We start from the raw sequence: 17092 nt of genomic DNA, 5'->3' as shown, positions 1-17092 counted from the left end.
TTAGCATACGTAAAATCATATAAAAGTTATATGAATCGATTCGTATTGATCAGCCGCAGTGCATAGGCCTATTTTTGTTAACAAATATTACTCTATTTGTTTATAATTAATAGAAAAAGTTTTTTGTAAATTCGAACAACTCATACAAATATCGTAAGTTATTTTCGTGCACAAGCGCGCCATCTTTGGGAACAATTATCTAAATTTTCTAATGCGAATTTCAAAGACCTAAACTTTTATGCACAAGCGCGCCGTCTTTGGGAACAATTGTCTAACTTTTCTAATGTGAATTTCAAATTTTATGTATACTCGCTAAATTCGAAAGCACAAATGTTTCACCTACATACAATTATGGTTCCCCCATTGTAGCCGCTTACCTATAATAGTCTCTACCAAAATCCTAAAAAATTGTTCCAAAATAGAATTAATTTTTGACCGGCCCATTTTTTGTGGCAAATTTCACTTAAACGTAAATACATAAATCTTTATTTAACAGATTCTTTGTTTTTTATTTTAGTTGTTTTAAAAAAACATGAAATCATAAATAATGAGTTAACTTTAGTTGAAACTAACTAATTTATTTATAACAATTAATGGCAAATTTGCCCGAAAATGTTTTTGCATTTGCAGATTTAATCCTCATTTTAGATAAAGTACGTCTTATACTGAACGAAAAAAAAGTTACAAAAATATAACATTAAATTTTTTATATTGCCTTTTATGCAAATTTATTTTAGTTCTTATTTCATTTTATTATATATTCTCTTATTTCAAATTGGTTTATTATTATTTAACTGCAACTTGACTGAATCGGAAAATTTCACGTTGTATATTAAACGAAACAAAAAAACGTCCCAAAAACGTCTTTGATTTTAGGTCAAAACGGCAACCGGCATCATAGCGTGCATAGTTAGTATATTACCCAATATCTATATATTAATACGCTAACAAAATTTCCATACAATCAATTGACAGGCTGTTTCGCATACTTAGCATACGTAAAATCATATAAAAGTTATATGAATCGATTCGTATTGATCAGCCGCAGTGCATAGGCCTATTTTTGTTAACAAATATTACTCTATTTGTTTATAATTAATAGAAAAATTTTTTTGTAAATTCTAAAAATTCATACAAATATCGTAAGTTATTTTCGTGAACAAGCGCGCCATCTTTGGGAACAATTATCTAAGTTTTCTAATGCGGATTTCAAAGACCTAAACCTTTATGCACAAGCGCGCCGTCTTTGGGAACAATTGTCTAAGTTTTCTAATGTGAATTTTAAATTTTATGTATACTCGCTAAATTCGAAAGCACAAATGTTTCACCTACATACAAATATGGGTCCCCATTGTAGCCGCTTACCTATAATAGTCTCTACCAAAATCCTAAAAAATTGTTCCAAAATAATTTGTAGCGTACAAAAAAATCTTAAATAGAATTAATTTTTGACCGGCCCATTTTTTGTGGCAAATTTCACTTAAACGTAAATACATAATTCTTTATTTAACAGATTCTTTGTTTTTTATTTTAGCTGTTTTCAAAAAAACATGAAATCACAAATAATGAGTTAACTTTAGTTGAAACTAACTAATTTATTTATAACAATTAATGGCAAATTTGCCCGAAAATGTTTTTGCATTTGCAGATTTGATCCTCATTTTAGATAAAGTACGTCTTATACTGAACGAAAAAAAAAGTTACAAAAATATAACATTAAATTTTTTATATTGCGTTTTATGCTAATTTATTTTAGTTCTTATTTTATTTTATTATATATTCTCTTATTTCAAATTGGTTTATTACTATTTAACTGCAACTTGACTGAATCGGAAAATTTCACGTTGTATATTAAACGAAACAAAAAAACGTCGCAAAAACGTCTTTGATTTTAGGTCAAAACGGCAACCGGCATCATAGCGTGCATAGTTAGTATATTACCCAATATCTATATATTAATACGCTAACATAATTTCCATACAATCAATTGACAGGCTGTTTCGCATACTTAGCATACGTAATATCATATAAAAGTTATATGAATCGATTCGTATTGATCAGCCGCAGTGCATAGGCCTATTTTTGTTAACAAATATTACTCTATTTGTTTATAATTAATAGAAAAAATTTTTTGTAAATTCTAACAATTCATACAAATATCGTAAGTTATTTTCGTGAACAAGTGCGCCATCTTTGTGAACAATTATCTAAGTTTTCTAATGCGAATTTCAAAGACCTAAACCTTTATGCACAAGCGCGCCGTCTTTGGGAACAATTGTCTAACTTTTCTAATGTGAATTTTAAATTTTATGTATACTCGCTAAATTCGAAAGCACAAATGTTTCACCTACATACAAATATGGGTCCCCATTGTAGCCGCTTACCTATAATAGTCTCTACCAAAATCCTAAAAAATTGTTCCAAAATAATTTGTAGCGTACCAAAAAATCTTAGATAGAATTAATTTTTGACCGGCCCATTTTTCGTGGCAAATTTCACTTAAACGTAAATACATAAGTCTTTATTTAACAGATTCTTTGTATTTTATTTTAGTTGTTTTCAAGAAAACATGAAATCACAAATAATGAGTTAACTTTAGTTGAAACTGACTAATTTATTTATAAAACTTAATGGCAAATTTGCCCGAAAATGTTTTTGCATTTGCAGATTTAATCCTCATTTTAGATAGAGTACGTCTTATACTGAACGAAAAAAAAAGTTACAAAAATATAACATTAAATTTTTTATATTGCCTTTTATGCAAATTTATTTTAGTTCTTATTTTATTTTATTATATATTCTCTTATTTCAAATTGGTTTATTATTATTTAACTGCAACAAAAAACAAACGTCCCAAAAACGTCTTTGATTTTAGGTCAAAACGGCAACCGGCATCATAGCGTGCATAGTTAGTATATTACCCAATATCTATATATTAATACGCTAACAAAATTTCCATACAATCAATTGACAGGCTGTTTCGCATACTTAGCATACGTAAAATCATATAAAAGTTATATGAATCGATTCGTATTTATCAGCCGCAGTGCATAGGCCTATTTTTGTTAACAAATATTACTCTATTTGTTTATAATTAATAGAAAAAATTTTTTGTAAATTCTAACAATTCATACAAATATCGTAAGTTATTTTCGTGAACAAGCGCGCCATCTTTGGGAACAATTATCTAAGTTTTCTAATGCGGATTTCAAAGACCTAAACCTTTGACAGGCTGTTTCGCATACTTAGCATACGTAAAATCATATAAAAGTTATATGAATCGATTCGTATTGATCAGCCGCAGTGCATAGGCCTATTTTTGTTAACATATATTACTCTATTTGTTTATAATTAATAGAAAAAATTTTTTGTAAATTCGAACAATTCATACAAATATCGTAAGTCATTTTCGTGCACAAGCGCGCCATCTTTGGGAACAATTATCTAAGTTTTCTAATGCGGATTTCAAAGACCTAAGCCTTTATGATTCCCTGCTAAATTCGAAAGCACAAATGTTTCACGTACATACAAATATGGTGCCCAATGTTGCCATTTACCTATAGCCTCTATCAAAATCCTAAAAAACTGTTCCAAAATAATTTGTAGCGTACCAAAAAACCTTAAATAGAATTAATTTTTGAACGGCCCATTTTTTGTGGCAAATTTTACTTGCACGTAAATACATAAGTCTTTATTTAACAGATTATTTGTTTTTTATTTTAGTTGTTTTCAAGAAAACATGAAATCACAAATAATGAGTTAACTTTTGTTGAAACTAACTAAATTCATTTATAACAATTAATGGCAAATTTGCCCGAAAATGTTTTTGCATTTGCAACTTTAATCCTCATTTTAAATAAAGTACGTCTTATACTGAACAAAAAACAAAAAATTTACAAAAATATAACATTAAATTTTTTATATTGTCTTTTATGCTAATTTATTTTATTTCTTATTTTACTTTATTATATATTCGTTTATTTCCACTTAGTTTATTATTATTTAAATGCAACTTAACTGAATCGGAAAATTTAACGTTGTATATTAAACGAAAAAAAAACGTCCCTTGATTTTAGGTGAAAACGGCAACCGGCATCATGGCGGCCGTATTGCATAGGCAGTATTTTACCCACTATCTATATGTTAATACGCTAACAAAATTTCCATACAATCAATTGATAGGCTGTTTCGCATACTTAGCATACGTAAGATCATATAAAAGTTATATGAATCGATTCGTATTGATCAGCCGCAGTACATAGGCCTATTTTTGTTAACAAATATTACTCTATTTGTTTATAATTAATAGAAAAAGTTTTTTGTAAATTCGAACAATTCATACAAATATCGAAATTAATTTTCGTGCACAAGCGCGCCATCTTTGGGAACAATTATCTAAGTGTTCTAATGCGAATTTCAAAGACCTAAACCTTTATGATTCCCTGCTAAATTCGAAAGCACAAATGTTTCACGTACATACAAATATGGTGCCCAATGTTGCCACTTACTTATAATAGCCTCTACCAAAATCCTAAAAAACTGTTCCAAAATAATTTGTAGCGTACCAAAAAACCTTAAATAGAATTAATTTTTGAACGGCCCATTTTTGTGGCAAATTTTACTTACACGTAAATACATAAGTCTTTATTTAACAGATTATTTGTTTTTTATTTTAGTTGTTTTCAAGAAAATCACAAATAATGAGTTAAATTTTGTTGAAACTAACTAAATTCATTTATAACAATTAATGGCAAATTATAATTTTAATTAATTAATTATAAATACATATGTAATAGTAAAGCGCCGATTGCATACCTAATAGGTAGGTGGTGTGAAACAGGTTAAATTCCTTTAGCACATTTCTTCGTTCTTAACTAAAAATTCGTGTTTTTTGAATTATTACGCTATTGAAATAAATGGGCGATATATGTATATGTAGTTTATATTGGTGATATAAGCCTACTGGGGAACCGAGCACCCAAAACTAACTTCGCTAGCGCGCCAACGGCATATCTCCCTGGTAGTGTATAAAAAGCAAATTTTCAATTCAATTTCAAGTAATTTCACCACAATTCTATGTAAATTTCATTTGATTTTACATATTTGTTATATTTTTTTTAAGGAGCTCTACTTATAATTACATTTGAAAAGTTTGTAGAAAATTTAAGAAAATACAATCAAAGATTATAACGTCTTAGGTCAAATTCAAAATTTTAATGAGAACTTTAAGCAAGATAGATCAGTTTGCTATATTTCCATTCACTGCTCAACTATTAACGCATTATTGCACTACCCCAACACTGGATGCATAGAGTGAGTTGAAAAAAATACAAGTTGGTCGAATTTCGACCACGGGCGATACTAAAATAAAAAAATAAATGTAAGGCGCGATAACCTCCGAAGAGATCTAAGGCCGAGCTTCTCTTCCAATTTGCGTCGTGCTCCTCTTGATTTTCCCTACAAATCGGCCGGACGGGACCTACATGTTTTATGCCGATTCCGAACGGCATCTGCAAGGCAGATGAGTTTTCACTGAGAGCTTTTCATGGCAGAAATACACCCGGAGTGCTTGCCAAACACTGCCGAGGGGCGACCCCGCTTAGAAAAATTTTATTCTAACTGAAAAATCTTATTTCTAAAATTTTGATGTTGCTTTGCCCGGGAGTTGAACCCAGGGCATACGGTGTGATAGGCGGAGCACGCTACCATCACACCACGGTGGCCATACTAGTCTATATATTAATACGCTAACAAAATTTCCATACAATCAATTGACAGGCTGCTTCGCATACTTAGCATACGTGAAATCATATAAAAGTTATATGAATCAATTCGTATTGATCAGCCGCAGTGCATAGGCCTATTTTTGTTAACAAATATTACCCTATTTGTTTATAATTAATAGAAAAAGTTTTTTGTAAATTCGAACAATTCATACAAATATCGTAAGTTATTTTCGTGCACAAGCGCGCCGTCTTTGGGCACAATTGTCTAACTTTTCTAATGTGAATTTCAAATTTTATGTATACTCGCTAAATTCGAAAGCACAAATGTTTCACCTACATACAAATATGGTTCACAATTGTAGCCGCTTACCTATAATAGTCTCTACCAAAATCCTAAAAAATTGTTCCAAAATAATTTATAGCGTACCAAAAAATCTTAAATAGAATTAATTTTTGACCAGCCCATTTTTTGTGGCAAATTTCACTTAAACGTAAATACATAAGTCTTTATTTAACAGATTCTTTGTTTCTTATTATAGTTGTTTTCAAAAAAACATGAAATCACAAATAATGAGTTAACTTTAGTTGAAACTAACTAATTTATTTCTAACAATTAATGGCAAATTTGCCCGAAAATGTTTTTGCATTTGCAGATTTAATCCTCATTTTAGACAAAGTACGTCTTATACTGAACGAAAAAAAAAAGTTACAAAAATATAACATTAAATTTTTTATATTGCCTTTTATGCTAATTTATTTTAGTTCTTGTTTTATTTTATTATATATTCTCTTATTTCAAATTGGTTTATTATTATTTAACTGCAACTTGAATCGGAAAATTTCACGTTGTATATTAAACGAAACAAAAAAACGTGACAAAACGTCTTTGATTTTAAGTTAAAACGGCAACCGGCATCATAGCGTGCATAGTCAGTATATTACCCACTATCTATATATTAATACCTTAAAAAAATTTCCATACAATCAATTGACAGTCTGTTTCGCATACTTAGCATACGTAAAATCATATAAAAGTTATATGAATCGATTTGTATTGATCAGCCGCAGTGCATAGGCCTATTTTTGTTAACAAATATTACTCTATTTGTTTATAATTAATAGAAAAAATTTTTTTGTAAATTCGAACAACTCATACAAATATCGTAAGTTATTTTCGTGCACAAGCGCGCCATCTTTGGGAACAATTATCTAAGTTTTCTAATGCGAATTTCAAAGACCTAAACTTTTATGCACAAGCACGCCGTCTTTGGGAACAATTGTCTAACTTTTCTAATGTGAATTTCAAATTTTATGTATACTCGTTAAATTCGAAAGCACAAATGTTTCACCTACATACAAATATGGTTCCCCATTGTAGCCGCTTACCTATAATAGTCTATACCAAAATCCTAAAAAAATGTTCCAAACTAATTTGTAGCGTACCAAAAAATCTTAAATAGAATTAATTTTTGACCGGCCCATTTAAATACATAAGTCTTTATTTAACAGATTCTTTGTTTTTTATTTAATTCTTTTCAAAAAAACATGAAATCACTTATAATGAGTTAACTTTAGTTGAAACTAACTAATTTATTTATAACAATTAATGGCAAATTTGCCCGAAAATGTTTTGACATTTGCAGATTTAATCCTCATTTTAGATAAAGTACGTCTTATACTGAACGAAAAAAAAAAAAGAAACAAAAATATAACATTAAATTTTTTATATTGCCTTTTATGCTAATTTATTTTAGTTCTTATTTCATTTTATTATATATTCTCTTATTTCCAATTGGTTTATTATTATTTAACTGCAACTTGACTGAATCGTAAAATTTCACGTTTATATTAAACGAAACAAAAAAACGTCCCAAAAACGTCTTTGATTTTAGGTCAAAACGGCAACCGGCAACATAGCGTGCATAGTCAGTATATTACCCACTATCTATATATTAATACGCTAACAAAATTTCCATACAATCAATTGACAGGCTGTTTCGCATACTTAGCATACGTAAAATCATATAAAAGTTATATGAATCGATTCGTATTGATCAGCCGCATTGTATAGGCCTATTTTTGTTAACAAATATTACTCTATTTGAATATAATTAATAGAAAATTTTTTTGTAAATTCGAACAATTCATACAAATATCGTAAGTCATTTTCGTGCACAAGCGCGCCATCTTTGGGAACAATTATCTAAGTTTTCTAATGCGAATTTCAAACACCTAAACCTTTATGCACAAGCGCGCCGTCTTTGGGAACAATTGTCTAACTTTTCTAATGTGAATTTCAAATTTTATGTATACTCGCTAAATTCGAAATCACAAATGTTTCACCTACATACAAATATGGTTCCCCATTGTAGCCGCTTACCTATAATAGTCTCTACCAAAATCCTAAAAAATTGTTCCAAAATAGAATTAATTTTTGACCGGCAATTTTTTGTGGCAAATTTCACTTAAACGTAAATACATAAATCTTTATTTAACAGATTCTATGTTTTTTTATTTTAGTTGTTTTCATAAAACATGAAATCATAAATAATGAGTTAACTTTAGTTGAAACTAACTAATTTATTTATAACAATTAATGGCAAATTTGCCCGAAAATGTTTTTGCATTTGCAGATTTAATCCTCATTTTAGATAAAGCACGTCTTATACTGAACGAAAAAAAAAGTTACAAAAATATAACATTAAATTTTTTATATTGCCTTTTATGCTAATTTATTTTAGTTCTTATTTCATTTTATTATATATTCTCTTATTTCAAATTGGTTTATTATTATTTAACTGCAACTTGACTGAATCGGAAAATTTCACGTTGTATATTAAACGAAACAAAAAAACGTCCCAAAAACGTCTTTGATTTTAGGTCAAAACGGCAACCGGCATCATAGCGTGCATAGTCAGTATATTACCCACTATCTATATATTAATACGCTAACAAAATTTCCATACAATCAATTGACAGGCTGTTTCGCATACTTAGCATACGTAAAATCATATAAAAGTTATATGAATTGATTCGTATTGATCAGCCGCGGTGCATAGGCGTATTTTTGTTAACAAATATTACTTTATTTGCTTATAATTAATAGAAAAATTTTTTGTAAATTCGAACAATTCATACAAATATCATAAGTCATTTTCGTGCACAAGCGCGCCATCTTTGGGAACAATTATCTAAGTTTTCTAATGCGAATTTCAAAGACCTAAACCCTTATGCACAAGCGCGCCGTCTTTGGGAACAATTGTCTAACTTTTCTAATGTGAATTTCAAATTTTATGTATACTCGCTAAATGAAAGCACAAATGTTTCACCTACATACAAATATGGTTCCCCATTGTAGCCGCTTACCTATAATAGTCTCTACCAAAATCCTAAAAAATTGTTCCAAAATAATTTGTAGCGTACCAAAAAATCTTAAATAGAATTAATTTTTGACCGGCCCATTTTTTGAGGCAAATTTCACTTAAATGTAAATACATAAGTCTTTATTTAACAGATTCTTTGTTTTTTATTTTAGTTGTTTTCAAAAAAACATGAAATCACAAATAATGAGTTAACTTTAGTTGAAACTAACTAATTTATTTCTAACAATTAATGGCAAATTTGCCCGAAAATGTTTTTGCATTTGCAGATTTAATCCTCATTTTAGATAAAGTACGTCTTATACTGAACGAAAAAAAAAAGTTACAAAAATATAACATTAACTTTTTTATATTGCCTTTTATGCTAATTTATTTTAGTTCTTATTTTATTTTATTATATATTCTCTTATTTCAAATTGGTTTATTATTATTTATCTGCAACTTGACTGAATGGGAAAACTTCACGTTGTATATTAAACGAAACAAAAAACGTGACAAAACGTCTTTGATTTTAAGTTAAAACGGCAACCGGCATCATAGCGTGCATAGTCAGTATATTACCCACTATCTATATATTAATACCTTAACAAAATTTCCATACAATCAATTGACAGGCTGTTTCGCATACTTAGCATACGTAAAATCATATAAAAGTTATATGAATCGATTTGTATTGATCAGCCGCAGTGCATAGGCCTATTTTTGTTAACAAATATTACTCTATTTGTTTATAATTAATAGAAAAAATTTTTTTGTAAATTCGAACAACTCATACAAATATCGTAAGTTATTTTCGTGCACAAGCGCGCCATCTTTGGGAACAATTATCTAAGTTTTCTAATGCGAATTTCAAAGACCTAAACTTTTATGCACACGCACGCCGTCTTTGGGAACAATTGTCTAACTTTTCTAATGTGAATTTCAAATTTTATGTATACTCGCTAAATTCGAAAGCACAAATGTTTCACCTACATACAAATATGGTTCCCCATTGTAGCCGCTTACCTATAATAGTCTCTACCAAAATCCTAAAAAATTGTTCCAAAATAATTTTTAGCGTACCAAAAAATCTTAAATAGAATTAATTTTTGACCGGCCCATTTTATGTGGCAAATTTCACTTAAACGTAAATACATAAGTCTTTATTTAACAGATTCTTTGTTTTTTATTTTAGTTGTTTTCAAAAAAACATGAAATCACAAATAATGAGTTAACTTTAGTTGAAACTAACTAATTTATTTATAACAATTAATGGCAAATTTTCCCGAAAATGTTTTTGCATTTGCAGATTTAATCCTCATTTTAGATAAAGTACGTCTTATACTGAACGAAAAAAAAAATGCAACAAAAATATAACATTAAATTTTTTATATTGCATTTTATGCTAATTTATTTTAGTTCTTATTTCATTTTTTTATATATTCTCTTATTTCCAATTGGTTTATTATTATTTAACTGCAACTTGACTGAATCGTAAAATTTCACGTTTATATTAAACGAAACAAAAAAACGTCCCAAAAACGTCTTTGATTTTAAGTTAAAACGGCAACCGGCATCATAGCGTGCTTAGTCAGTATATTACCCACTATCTATATATTAATACGCTAACAAAATTTCCATACAATCAATTTCAGGCTGTTTCGCATACTTAGCATACGTAAAATCATATAAAAGTTATATGAATCGATTCGTATTGATCAGCCGGAGTGCATAGGCCTATTTTTGTTAACAAATATTACTCTATTTGTTTTTAATTAATAGAAAAAGTTTTTTGTAAATTCGAACAATTCATACAAATATCGTAAGTCATTTTCGTGCACAAGCGCGCCATCGTTGGGAACAATTATCTAAGTTTTCTAATGCGAATTTCAAAGACGTAAAACTTTATGCACAAGCGCGCCGTCTTCGGGAACAATTGTCTAACTTTTCTAATGTGAATTTCAAATTTTATGTATACTCGCTAAATTCGAAAGCACAAATGTTTCACCTACATACAAATATGGTTCCCCATTGTAGCCGCTTACCTATAATAGTCTCTACCAAAATCCTAAAAAATTGTTCCAAAATAATTTGTAGCGTACCAAAAAATCTTAAATAGAATTAATTTTTGACTGGCCCATTTTTTGAGGCAAATTTCACTTAAACGTAAATACATAAGTCTTTATTTAACAGATTCTTTGTTTTTTATTTTAGTTGTTTTCAAAAAAACATGAAATCACAAATAATGAGTTAACTTTAGTTGAAACTAACTAATTTATTTATAACAATTAATGGCAAATTTTCCCGAAAATGTTTTTGCATTTGCAGATTTAATCCTCATTTTAGATAAAGTACGTCTTATACTGAACGAAAAAAAAAATGCAACAAAAATATAACATTAAATTTTTTATATTGCATTTTATGCTAATTTATTTTAGTTCTTATTTCATTTTTTTATATATTCTCTTATTTCCAATTGGTTTATTATTATTTAACTGCAACTTGACTGAATCGTAAAATTTCACGTTTATATTAAACGAAACAAAAAAACGTCCCAAAAACGTCTTTGATTTTAAGTTAAAACGGCAACCGGCATCATAGCGTGCTTAGTCAGTATATTACCCACTATCTATATATTAATACGCTAACAAAATTTCCATACAATCAATTTCAGGCTGTTTCGCATACTTAGCATACGTAAAATCATATAAAAGTTATATGAATCGATTTATATTGATCAGCCGCAGTGCATAGGCCTATTTTTGTTAACAAATATTACTCTATTTGTTTATAATTAATAGAAAAAATTTTTTTGTAAATTCGAACTCATACAAATATCGTAAGTTATTTTCGTGCACAAGCGCGCCATCTTTGGGAACAATTATATAAGTTTTCTAATGCGAATTTCAAAGACCTAAACTTTTATGCACAAGCACACCGTCTTTGGGAACAATTGTCTAACTTTTCTAATGTGAATTTCAAATTTTATGTATACTCGCTAAATTCGAAAGCACAAATGTTTCACCTACATACAAATATGGTTCCCCATTGTAGCCGCTTACCTATAATAGTCTCTACCAAAATCCTAAAAAATTGTTCCAAAATAGAATTAATTTTTGACCGGCCCATTTTTTGTGGCAAATTTCACTTAAGCGTAAATACATAAATCTTTATTTAACAGATTCTTTGTTTTTTATTTTAGTTGTTTTCAAAAAACATGAAATCATAAATAATGAGTTAACTTTAGTTGAAACTAACTAATTTATTTATAACAATTAATGGCAAATTTGCCCGAAAATGTTTTTGCATTTGCAGATTTAATCCTCATTTTAGATAAAGCACGTCTTATACTGAAAGAAAAAAAAAGGGACAAAAATATAACATTAAATTTTTTATATTGCCTTTTAGTTCTTATTTCATTTTATTATATATTCTCTTATTTCCAATTGGTTTATTATTATTTAACTGCAACATGACTGAATCGTAAAATTTCACGTTTATATTAAACGAAACAAAAAAACGTCCCAAAAACGTCTTTGATTTTAGGTCAAAACGGCAACCGGCATCATAGCGTGCATAGTCAGTATATTACCCACTATCTATATATTAATACGCTAACAAAATTTCCATACAATCAATTAACAGGCTGTTTCGCATACTTAGCATACGTAAAATCATATAAAAGTTATATGAATCGATTTGTATTGATCAGCCGCAGTGCATAGGCCTATTTTTGTTAACAAATATTACTCTATTTGTTTATAATTAATAGAAAAAGTTTTTTGTAAATTCGAACAATTCATACAAATATCGTAAGTCATTTTCGTGCACAAGCGCGCCATCTTTGGGAACAATTATCTAAGTTTTCTAATGCGAATTTCAAACACCTAAACCTTTATGCACAAGCGCGCCGTCTTTGGGAACAATTGTCTAACTTTTCTAATGTGAATTTCAAATTTTATGTATACTCGCTAAATTCGAAAGCACAAATGTTACACCTACATACAAATATGGTTCCCCATTGTAGCCGCTTACCTATAATAGTCTCTACCAAAATCCTAAAAAATTGTTCCAAAATAATTTGTAGCGTACCAAAAAATCTTAAATAGAATTAATTTTTGACGGGCCCATTTTTTGAGGCAAATTTCACTTAAATGTAAATACATAAGTCTTTATTTAACAGATTCTTTGTTTTTTATTTTAGTTGTTTTCAAAAAAACATGAAATCACAAATAATGAGTTAACTTTAGTTGAAACTAACTAATTTATTTATAACAATTAATGGCAAATTTGCCCGAAAATATTTTTGCATTTGCAGATTTAATCCTCATTTTAGATAAAGTACGTCTTATACTGAACGAAAAAAAAAGTTACAAAAATATAACTTTAAATTTTTTATATTGCCTTTTATGCTAATTTATTTTAGTTCTTATTTTATTTTTTTATATATTCTCTTATTTCAAATTGGTTTATTATTATTTAACTGCAACTTGACTGAATCGGAAAATTTCACGTTGTATATTAAACGAAACAAAAGAACGTCCCAAAAATGTCTTTGATTTTAGGTCAAAACGGCAACCGGCATCATAGCGTGCATAGTCAGTATATTACCCACTATCTATATATTAATACGCTAACAAAATTTCCATACAATCAATTTCAGGCTGTTTCGCATACTTAGCATACGTAAAATCATATAAAAGTTATATGAATCGATTCGTATTGATCAGCCGGAGTGCATAGGCCTATTTTTGTTAACAAATATTACTCTATTTGTTTATAATTAATAGAAAAAGTTTTTTGTAAATTCGAACAATTCATACAAATATCGTAAGTCATTTTCGTGCACAAGCGCGCCATCGTTGGGAACAATTATCTAAGTTTTCTAATGCGAATTTCAAAGACCTAAACCTTTATGCACAAGCGCGCCGTCTTTGGGAACAATTGTCTAACTTTTCTAATGTGAATTAAAAATTTTATGTATACTCGCTAAATTCGAAAGCACAAATGTTTCACCTACATACAAATATGATTCCCCATTGTAGCCGCTTACCTATAATAGTCTCTACCAAAATCCTAAAAAATTGTTCCAAAATAATTTGTAGCGTACGAAAAAATCTTAAATAGAATTAATTTTTGGCTGGCCCATTTTTTGAGGCAAATTTCACTTAAACGTAAATACATAAGTATTTATTTAACAGATTCTTTGTTTTTATTTTAGTTGTTTTCAAAAAAACATGAAATCACATATGATGAGTTAACTTTAGTTGAAACTAACTAATTTATTTATAACAATTAATGGCAAATTTGCCCGAAAATGTTTTGGCATTTGCAGATTTAATCCTCATTTTAGATAAAGTACGTCTTATACTGAACGAAAAAAAAGTAACAAAAATATAACCTTAAATTTTTTATATTGCCTTTTATACTAATTTATTTTAGTTCTTATTTCATTTTATTATATATTCTCTTATTTCCAATTGGTTTATTATTATTTAACTGCAACTTGACTGAATCGTAAAATTTCACGTTTATATTAAACGAAACAAAAAAACGTCCCAAAACGTCTTTGATTTTAGGTCAAAACGGCAACCGGCATCATAGCGTGCATAGTCAGTATATTACCCACTATCTATATATTAATACGATAACAAAATTTCCATACAATCAATTGACAGGCTGTTTCGCATACTTAGCATACGTAAAATCATATAAAAGTTATATGAATCGATTCGTATTGATCAGCCGCAGTGCATAGGCCTATTTTTGTTAACAAATATTACTCTATTTGTTTATAATTAATAGAAAAAGTTTTTTGTAAATTCGAACAATTCATACAAATATCGTAAGTCATTTTCGTGCACAAGCGCGCCATTTTTGGGAACAATTATCTAAGTTTTCTAATTCGAATTTCAAACACCTAAACCTTTATTCACAAGCGCGCCGTCTTTGGGAACAATTGTCTAACTTTTCTAATGTGAATTTCAAATTTTATGTATACTCGCTAAATTCGAAAGCACAAATGTTTCACCTGCATACAAATATGGTTCCCCATTGTAGCCGCTTACCTATAATAGTCTCTACCAAAATCCTAAAAAATTGTTCCAAAATAATTTGTAGCGTACCAAAAAATCTTAAATAGAATTAATTTTTGGCTGGCCCATTTTTTGAGGCAAATTTCACTTAAACGTAAATACATAAGTCTTTATTTAACAGATTCTTTGTTTTTATTTTAGTTGTTTTCAAAAAAACATGAAATCACATATGATGAGTTAACTTTAGTTGAAACTAACTAATTTATTTATAACAATTAATGGCAAATTTGCCCGAAAATGTTTTTGCATTTGCAGATTTAATCCTCATTTTAGATAAAGTACTTCTTATTCTGAACGAAAAAAAAGTTACAAAAATATAACATTAACTTTTTTATATTGCCTTTTATGCTAATTTATTTTAGTTCTTATTTTATTTTATTATATATTCTCTTATTTCAAATTGGTTTATTATTATTTATCTGCAACTTGACTGAATCGGAAAATTTCACGTTGTATATTAAACGAAACAAAAAAACGTGACAAAACGTCTTTGATTTTAAGTTAAAACGGTAACCGGCATCATAGCGTGCTTAGTCAGTATATTACCCACTATCTATATATTAATACGCTAACAAAATTTCCATACAATCAATTGACAGGCTATTTCGCATACTTAGCATACGTAAAATCATATAAAAGTTATATGAATCGATTTGTATTGATCAGCCGCAGTGCATAGGCCAATTTTTGTTAACAAATATTACTCTATTTGTTTATAATTAATAGAAAAATTTTTTTTGTAAATTCGAACAACTCATACAAATATCGTAAGTTATTTTCGTGCACAAGCGCGCCATCTTTGGGAACAATTATCTAAGTTTTCTAATGTGAATTTCAAAGACCTAAACTTTTATGCACAAGCACGCCGTCTTTGGGAACATTTTATTATATATTCTCTTATTTCCAATTGGTTTATTATTATTTAACTGCAACTTGACTGAATCGTAAAATTTCACGTTTATATTAAACGAAACAAAAAAACGTCCCAAAACGTCTTTGATTTTAGGTCAAAACGGCAACCGGCATCATAGCGTGCATAGTCAGTATATTACCCACTATCTATATATTAATACGCTAACAAAATTTCCATACAATCAATTTCAGGCTGTTTCGCATACTTAGCATACGTAAAATCATATAAAAGTTATATGAATCGATTCGTATTGATCAGCCGCAGTGCATAGGCCTATTTTTGTTAACAAATATTACTCTATTTGTTTATAATTAATAGAAAAAGTTTTTTGTAAATTCGAACAATTCATACAAATATCGTAAGTCATTTTCGTGCACAAGCACGCCATCTTTGGGAACAATTATCTAAGTTTTCTAATGCGAATTTCAAACACCTAAACCTTTATGAACAAGCGCGCCGTCTTTGGGAACAATTGTCTAACTTTTCTAATGTGAATTTCAAATTTTATGTATACTCGCTAAATTCGAAAGCACAAATGTTTCACCTACATACAAATATGGTTCCCCATTGTAGCCGCTTACCTATAATAGTCTCTACCAAAATCCTAAAAAATTGTTGCAAAATAATTTGTAGCGTACCAAAAAATCTTAAATAGAATTAATTTTTGACCGGCCCATTTTTTGAGGCAAATTTCACTTAAACGTAAATACATAAGTCTTTATTTAACAGATTCTTTGTTTTTATTTTAGTTGTTTTCAAAAAAACATGAAATCACATATGATGAGTTAACTTTAGTTGAAACTAACTACTTTATTTATAACAATTAATGGCAAATTTGCCCGAAAATGTTTTTGCATTTGCAGATTTAATCCTCATTTTAGATAAAGTACGTCTTATTCTGAACGAAAAAAAAGTTACAAAAATATAACATTAACTTTTTTATATTGCCTTTTATGCTAATTTATTTTAGTTCTTATTTTATTTTATTATATATTCTCT

The sequence above is a fragment of the Eurosta solidaginis genome, chromosome 3, assembly GCF_040869045.1.
Source record: "Eurosta solidaginis isolate ZX-2024a chromosome 3, ASM4086904v1, whole genome shotgun sequence".
NCBI classification, from domain to species: domain Eukaryota; kingdom Metazoa; phylum Arthropoda; class Insecta; order Diptera; family Tephritidae; genus Eurosta; species Eurosta solidaginis.
The sequence above is the reverse complement of the archived record's forward strand: the minus strand, read 5'-3'. Positions refer to the sequence as shown.